The sequence below is a fragment of the Trachypithecus francoisi genome, unplaced genomic scaffold (assembly GCF_009764315.1).
Source record: "Trachypithecus francoisi isolate TF-2019V2 unplaced genomic scaffold, Tfra_2.0 Lachesis_group16, whole genome shotgun sequence".
In the NCBI taxonomy this organism is placed as follows: Eukaryota; Metazoa; Chordata; class Mammalia; order Primates; family Cercopithecidae; genus Trachypithecus; species Trachypithecus francoisi.
The window spans coordinates 9,404,880-9,413,369 of NW_022681461.1; the positions used below are offsets into that span (position 1 = coordinate 9,404,880).

Sequence of the window (8,490 nt, forward strand, 5' to 3'; positions counted from 1 at the left end):
AACATTCTCACAGTACCCTCAGAACTGTATGTTTAGCATGCTTCTAATTATTTTGCATTTTCTTATGTACCCAAAGCTCAAGAGCGGGGTGTAATACCATCTCCAAATTCCATGGGTAACTTTGACCTTTTGAATGTAACCCAGCTGCACTTTCATACCATGGGTAACCATGTCGCCATTCAGGGATCAAAGGTTCCTGATCTCTCATCCTTTCCTCCTGTCTCTTTCCAAACCACATGTTTCCATGAGTCAGAGCTATTCTAGCAAATCCCTAGAAATCCCTTTCTTTTTTTTTTTTTTTTTTTTGAGACGGAGTCTCGCTCTGTTGCCAGGCTGGAGTGCAGTGGCGGATCTCAGCTCACTGCAAGCTCCACCTCCCGGGTTCACGCCATTCTCCTGCCTCAGCCTCCCGAGTAGCTGGGACTACAGGTACCTGCCACCTCGCCCGGCTAGTTTTTTGTATTTTTTGGTAGAGACGGGGTTTCACCATGTTAGCCAGGATGGTCTCGATCTGCTGACCTCGTGATCCGCCCGTCTCGGCCTCCCAAAGTGCTGGGATTACAGGCTTGAGCCACCGCGCCCGGCCAAAATCCCTTTTCTAACATCAAATGTATAGGAAAAAAACCCGACTTTTTTCTCTCAGCTTTAGAACACTTCTGTGACCAAATGGGTGGGTTGTTTGCAATTCAGTTCCTTGGAAGACACCAGCCGGGTGTCCTACTCAATTCTGACAACATCTACCTGAAATAGCATCAAATCCCACAGGTTAAGGGCTGTGTCCCACAAGACTGCCCCACCCTCCGCTTCCACTGCCAATTTCAAATTTAGGTATTGCCTGTATTTCTGACAAACAAGCTATACATCCAGCATTCCTAAGACCCCCTTCTTAGGCTTGATAATTTGCTAAAACGGCTTACAGAATTCAGGAAAATGGTCTATTTACTAGATTGTGGGCTTATTATAAAGGATACAACTCAGGAACAGCCAGATGAAGAGATACATAGGGCCAGGTCTAGGGGAGGACGAGGGCTCCGTGCTTTCTCCAGAGCACCACCCTGCAGACCCATCCATGTGTTCACAGAGCTGGAGGCTTCTCAGCGTGTTATTGTTTAATCCATTTTCCACTGGTAGACATTTAGGTTATTCCCATTTATTTTGCTCCCACAAACAATGCTGCAATTAATTGCCTACATCTCATGTGCTTAGTGTAGCGTCTTTCTAGGGAAGCACTTCCCAGTCTTGTCGCATGACGGTGCACAGTGCACATGGCACCACATGGTGTGGCACAAGGGAATCAGTGGACAGAGGAGCTGCTCCCAGCAGGAGGTGCCGATCTCTGGCCATTCCAGCTGCTCCTGGCCCTGCTTAGACACCCTGAGGACTGAGACTGTAAACCTGGCAGGTCGGCATTCATCTCATAGCACACGAAGAGCTCGCAGTATGTAAGCTCTGCCCCCAGGGAATGAACCTGACAGGGAAATTACTGAGCGTATGGACAGTGAGCTCCATGAATTATCATCCAGATGTTCTTCAAAGTGGTTGTAGTAATTGATACTCTCAATGCCTCTTTCATTCTTTTTTGTTTGTTTGGAACAAAGGATTCGCTATGTTGGCCAAGCTGATCTCAAACTCCTGTCTTCAAGTGATCCTCCCATCTTGGTCTCCTAAGTAGCTGGGATTACAATTGTGAGCCACCACGCCTGGTTCAATGCCTCTTTCAATCTGAAGATTGTGTCTTTCTTCATTAACTTTCTTCAGAAAAGTTAGTTATTTTTAAACGTTCTTTTCTTTCTCTTTTTCTCTCTTTCTCTTTCTCTCTTCCCTTCCTTTCTTCTCCCCTCCCTCCCTCCCTCCCTCCTCCCTCCCTCCCTCCCTTCCTCCCTTCCTTCGACAGAGTCTCACTCTTATCATCCAGGCTGGAGTGCTGTGGCACAAATTCGGTTCACTGCAACTTCCGCCTCCCGGGTTCAAGCGATTCTCCTGCCTCAGCCTCCCGAATAGCTGGGATTACAGGTGCGTTCCACTAGGCTCGGCGAATTTTTGTATTTTTAGTAGAGATGGGGTTTCACCATGTTGGCCAGTCTGGTCTCGAACTCCTGACCTCAGGTGATCTGCCTGCCTCAGCCTCCCAACGTGCTGGCATTACAGGCTTGAGCCACTGAGCCAGGACTATTTATTTTATAATTTTCTATCCCTCATTTTGTGTTCTGTTTCTTTCTCTCTCTCTTCTTTCCTTCTCCTTCTTCTTTTTTTTCTTTCTGAAACTGATGTTTATTTTCCCTCAGCCTTATTTCCATGTTGCTTAAGAGCCTGTGCAAGAACAGCTTAAGACCATTCACTGGTTGCTCCTACCCACTCAGTGGCCTGAGCAGTGGGAGCTGCAGACCAGTCTTCCGTGGCAGGCTGAGCACGCCAGTCTTCAGTAGGGAACTGCAGATAGGCACAGAGGGCACCTGCACATCTTCAGACCAGTCTGCAACCTCAGGCTGAGTAGCAGTGACCTCAGGAGCTGGAGCAGTCCGTTCACCCTGAAATTCCTCCTTGGTCACAGCCTTTTCAGCAGCAGCCTGCTCTTCTTTTTCAATCTCTTCAGGATCTCTGTAGACGTAGAGATCAGGCATGACCTCCCACAAGTGTTCATGGGAAATGGTGGCACGCATGCACAGAACTTCCCGAGCCAGCATCCACCACATCTGACCCACTGAGTGAGCTCCCTTGTTGTTGCATGGGATGGCAATGTCCACACAGCGCAAGGAGAATCTGTGTTACACAGAGCAATGGTAGGTAGGTTAACATAAGATGCCTCTGTGAGAGGCTGGTGGTCAGCCCTGGGGTCAGTAACCACAAGAAGCTGTGGCTACCGGAAGGCTGCCTGGATCTGGTTAGTGAAGGTTCCAGGAGTGAAGCGGCCAGCAATTGGAGTAGCTCCAGTGGCAGCAGCAAACTTCAGCGCGGCCCTCTGTCTGGTACTCCTGGAGAATATGACACTGACACCAGCAGGGTATTCAATGGCAACATAGCGCAAGCTGCCAGCAGAAGCCTCTCCCAGGTCCTCTTCAGATGTAGGGTGTAGATGCCGTCACTTTTCCTTTTCTAGATGTACTGTTCCATCTGGAGGTCAAGATTGGTGCCACCAGGCCGGGCGCGGTGGCTCAAGCCTGTAATCCCAGCACTTTGGGAGGCCAAGACGGGCGGATCACGAGGTCAGGAGATCGAGACCATCCTGGCTAACACGGTGAAACCCCATCTCTACTAAAATACAAAAACTAGCCGGGCAAGGTGGCGGGCGCCTGTATCCCCGCTACTCGGAGGCTGAGGCAGGAGAATGGCATAACCCGGAGGCGGAGCTTGCAGTGAGCTGAGATCTGGCACTGCACTCCAGTCCGGCGACAGAGCGAGACTCCGCCTCAAAAACAAAAAGATTGGTGCCACCTAAGTGGGTTCCTGCTGTAAGGAACTTAAGAACATCCTTCTCCTTCATTTGCAAGACATCAAGGGCTCCAGACCTTGCGAAAGTTTGTCCGGAGCCATAAGGCCCGGAATTAGCCGACCTCTGTTGCTTGATCTCCGCAGAGCGGAGACAAGACGGCACATTTCTGGGTTCTTTATTGCGCGGACCCTTCCCGCGCGCGCCTAAAGCTTTTCCCGCGCACGCCCAAACTGTTCCCGCGCGCGCCAACCTTTCCCGCGCGCGCGCAAACATTTTCCCGCCCAGGAAGATATGCAGCCTAGGGCGCGGGCGCGATCCCGCGCCCGGGAAAAGTACAAACCCACAGCGCATGCGCGATTGTAATTTGAGAGGACCGCCCCCCCCCCAACCTCTTCCTCTGCCAGCCTATATAAGGCATGACCCTGCATTCAATAAACGAGACTTGATCAGGCTATTTGTCTTGTCTCCATTTCTCGTGTTTTCTTGTCTCCTCCATTCCCACTCCCCATTCCGGGGCCCGTTCGACTGTCCTGCGGGTCGGGACAAAAGTTTTCCTTTAAGTTACGACAGAAATCCAGAACAACGCCATATGGACCCCTGCTGTGGGTAGTGCAGAAATAATTTTTGTATTTTTAATAGAGACAGGGTTTCACCATGTTGGCCAGGCTGGTCTTGAACTCCTGACCTCGTGATCCACCTGCCTCATCCTCCCAAATTACTGGGATTACAGGACTGAGCCGCCACGCCAGGCCTGTTTTATGTTCTTATGTTCTCTGAATTATCTCTGTGTTATTTGATGTCACATTTCTGTCTTTGTCTTTCTCTCCTTTTGGAATCCTCATTGCTTTCTTTCATACCATAAGTTTTCTCTAATGTGCAGTGAGCCTCTGTTAAGCTTTTATATTTGAGAATGAGGGACTATAAAGGCTGACAGAAACTCTGGGACATGAACAGGGACTGCTGCCTTTAGATCACCCTTTGGCGAGAGTGGGCAGAGAACTGGCCATGCTAAGTGGGGGCTCTGCCCCCCAGCCACTCCAGCGTGGGGAGGCCTTTACTCTGGGCGTGCACACCAGCTGCTCAAGTCCTTCCAGACTGGGCACATGACTCTTCGCCTGGAGTCATTACCTGGCTCGATGTCCTCACAGTTCTGTGCATGGGGTGGGGTGGGGATGCGGGTGTTGACTGTTTTACACACAGGTCTTCAACCCTGCTTGATTTTCAGCCCCACTGGACTCTCCTACCTCTAACTGTGGAGCCCTGGCCCCATCCCAGACTCTACAGGGCACAGCAGTTTCTTCCATGGCTCCACCCTCCCTCATCCCATCCCACCAGTAGCTGCTTGTCTAGCTGTGGCTTCCTCTGAGTTGTGGTTTCCTCTGCTATTTCCTCCAGCAACGCTCTTCACTCTGGGTTCAGTGTTGCAGAAGTAGTCTGTCGTCTTCCCTCTGCAGATGTCATCATCAGCATTGTCCTCATTCTATTTGTGGTTTTTTGTTTTTGTTTTTGTTTTTTCACCTATCCCATTCCTTCACTTGTGTGCTGTTGCTGGAACCTATGGGAGGCTCTTAGCCTATGGCAAACCAGACACAAAGGTCCAAAGAAACTACAGAGTTAAGTGCAGAAACAGATTCTGACACAAGTGTTCTGATGTAAACATTTAACATATTGAATTGTTTGGGGCATTTGATCCATCTGCAAACACGTACATCCATGATGTAGTTGCTAAGCCACATTCTGGACCTATGCAGAGTCTGTAAACGCCTCTCCTCCAACTCTGTAAAATTGAATCTGTGGACCTGGCATGGTGGCTCATGCCTGTAATCCCGGCACTTTGGGAGGCTGAGGCAGGTGGATCACCTGAGGTCGGGAGTTTGAGACCAGCCTGACCAACATGGAGAAACTCCATCTCTACTAAAAATACAAAATTTGGCTCATGCCTCTAATCCCAGCACTTTGGGGGACCAAGGCAGGCGGATCACGAGGTCAGGATATCGAGACCATCCTGGTTAACATGGTGAAACCCTGTCTCTACTAAAAATACAAAAAAAAAAAATTAGCCTCGCATTGTGGCCGGTGCCTGTAGTCCCAGCTACTCAGGAGGCTGGGGCAGAAGAATGGCGTGAACCTGGGAGGCGGAGCTTGCAGTGAGCCGAGATCGCACCACTGCAACTCTAGCCTGGGTGACAGAGTGAGACTCCGTCTCAAAAACAAAAGCAAAAACAAACAAAATTAGCCAGGCATGGTGGTGTGCAGCTGTAATCCCAGCTACTCAGGAGGCTGAGGCAGAAGAATTGCTTGAACCCAGGAGGCGCAGATTGCGGTGAGCCAAGATCACACCACTACACTCCAGCCTGGGCAACAAGAGCGAAACACCATCTCAAAAACAAAACAAAACAAAACAAAATTGAATCTGTGTCTGGTGGCAGCTCTGACCTCAGAGATTCAGTGTGCTAAATCGCTGCCTGTTTTAGAAACCAGCCTGTGTAGCTGAGGCCCTACAGCGTGTGATCATGTCCACATCTGTCATGAGTAGCACAAGGTCAGACATAACCAGGACCATGCACATTGGTGTCTTTCCACAAGGCTGGACTTTTATTGATGCTATTTCAGTCATAAAAGCCATGAACTACATGAAGTTCCCTCAGAGGCAATTCTCCTTAGTATACCCCATTTACTCAGTAGTCAGAACCTTGGGCACACAGGCTCAAACCCCTCCACAGGTCAGTCAATACTGCAAACCATACTTTAGAGTATACTTAATCAATATATAAATATTAAGATTAAACATTCCACATCAAGCAAAATAATATTTAACATCATGAGTAAAGGGGAGGCCAGGCACGGTGGCTCACGCCTGTAATCCCAACACTATGTGCAGCTGAGGCAGGTAAATCACTTGAGGCCGGGAGTTCGAGACCAGCCTGGCCAACATGGTGAAAACCTGTCTCTACTAAAAATACAAAAATTAGCCAGATGTGGCGGCCCAAGTCTGTAGTCCCAGCTACTTGGGAGGCTGAGGCATGAGAATCACTTGAATCTGGGAGGCAGAGGTTGCAGTGAGCCAATATCTCACCACTGCACTTCAGCCTGGGTGACAGAGAGACTCCGTTTCAAAAAAAAAAAAAAGAATAGAGGGGATAGGAAGAGAGGTTCACAAACCAGTCCAAGAAGAGCAACATGGACAGTGTCCTCAGCTGGTCTGGGCACTTGTCAACATCTTGCAAGGAAGAATCTTTGATGCAGGCCGAGCCTTCAGTGGCAGATGCTGGGTGCTGATCACCAGTGACAGCAACACATTGTCTGTTAAGATGGCCATTTTGAACTGATGACGTTCTGCATGTTTTATGACCACAGAGTCCTCTGGTGAGGACTGATGGTAAAAGTGTGCCTGTCTATGTCCTGATCTGGTTGGATGCCATCTTTATTAATTAGGTAAACCTCTCTGGTCCCTGCTGGTATGATGCCTTCTGAAATGTAAGATGGAGTCTTTTTCTAAGATGGAGTCACTTATGTCAAGCATGCTCCATACACCCTCTCTCCTGGCACCCATGACCCTGCCCTGGAGCCCTCTGGAATCGGAGCTGTGGTAGCTCATGATGTGTGGGTGTGGCATGGTGGCCAGCCACCCAGGCTTCATTTTCTGCTGTGTTGGTTTCCCTGACACCATTCACTGCCAAGTTGCTGGGACCCCTGACTATATCCTGTCACTTGGGCCTTTCGCTGAATGACAAATGGCCCAGGGACTTAGTAGTTTCAGATGACAACCATCATTTCATATGTGCAAACTTCTGTAGGTCCAGAATTGGGCAGGGTTCAGCCAGGTTAGTTTTGCTCCAGGTGATGTCAGTTGGCAGATCGGCTGGGGGTGGGGACCCCTGGGACTGGCCCAGGCAGGATGGCTAAAGGAGCTGAAGGCTGGACAGACATCTCTCTTATTCCAAGTGGTCTCTTTCCCGGGGAGCCTGGGCTCTGTGTGGTGCTCAGGGCCATTTTTGTACTAGGGAGGAGTGGACAATGGTGAAGGAGGCAGAGGGAGGATGAGGAGCTGCAGGCCCTGCCGGCCCTGTCTTGGTAGCCACACCGAGGGACTCCTGCTGCGTGCTCTTGGTCAAAGCCTGTCTTGGGCTAGCCCAATGCAAAGGGAGGGAAGTCCATGCCACCTCTTGGTGGAGGAGGGGCAGGTCACTCTGCAGAAGGGCAGCTGGGGTGGGGATGTTGCTGCAACTTTCTGTGGAAACATAGCCCACACCCCAGGCCTCAGCATGGACTCTTTCCCTGGTGAACTCAGTGGCCAGTGGCTGAGTCCAGATGCTGGCCTGGGTTACTTGGAGGTGGCTTAGTCTAGGATAAGGAATGTGTCTGTGCCTCACCAAGTCCTGAAACAATGGAAATGCCTTTCAAATCATCAAATAAATATTTAGACAGCGTTGTCCTTATCTAATGTTTTTTGTTCCCCATAAAGAAAAATGATTATTGCAAAGGTTTTGTTTTGGTAAGCATTTTCCTGTAGGATTGCGCTCCAAGAGTTACTGTCAGTTTCCCTGTTCTTTACTTCTCCCTAGTAGGAGTATAGCGAATTCTTCCTGGAACGGGTGCAAATTTTATTTGAAAGAAAAAGTATGCAATTAAGTATCTATTCTCCCAAGCTGGAGCTGCCAGGGGACTTTAAGACAGAGATGGGCATATAAGAAATAACATTGCTTATTACAACCAGAAATGTATACTACATACCCTGCCAAAAAAAAAAAAAAAAAAAAGCTCAGAGACGTACAGAAATAAATCCTTTCCTTTTTTTTTTTTCAAGAATCAGTCTCGCTGTATCGCCCAGGCTGGAGTATAGTGGTGTGATCTCGGCTCACTGCAACCTCCTCCTCCCAGGTTCAAGCGATTCACTTCTACCTCAGCCTCCCGAGTAGTCAGGATTATAGGCATGTGCCACCACGCCCAGCAAATTTTTGTATTTTTAGTAGAGATGGGGTTTCACCATGTTGGCCAGTCTGGTCTCAAACTCCTGACCTCAAGTGATCTGCCCACCTTGGCCTCCCAAAGTGCTAGGA

The 8,490-nt window shown here is 49.3% G+C and overlaps 1 pseudogene; it reads right to left on the minus strand.

Moving 5' to 3' along the window:
- Positions 1 to 2,204: 2,204 nt before the first annotated feature.
- Positions 2,205 to 3,703, minus strand: LOC117099460 (annotated as a pseudogene).
- Between the last annotated feature and the right edge of the window lie 4,787 nt (positions 3,704 to 8,490).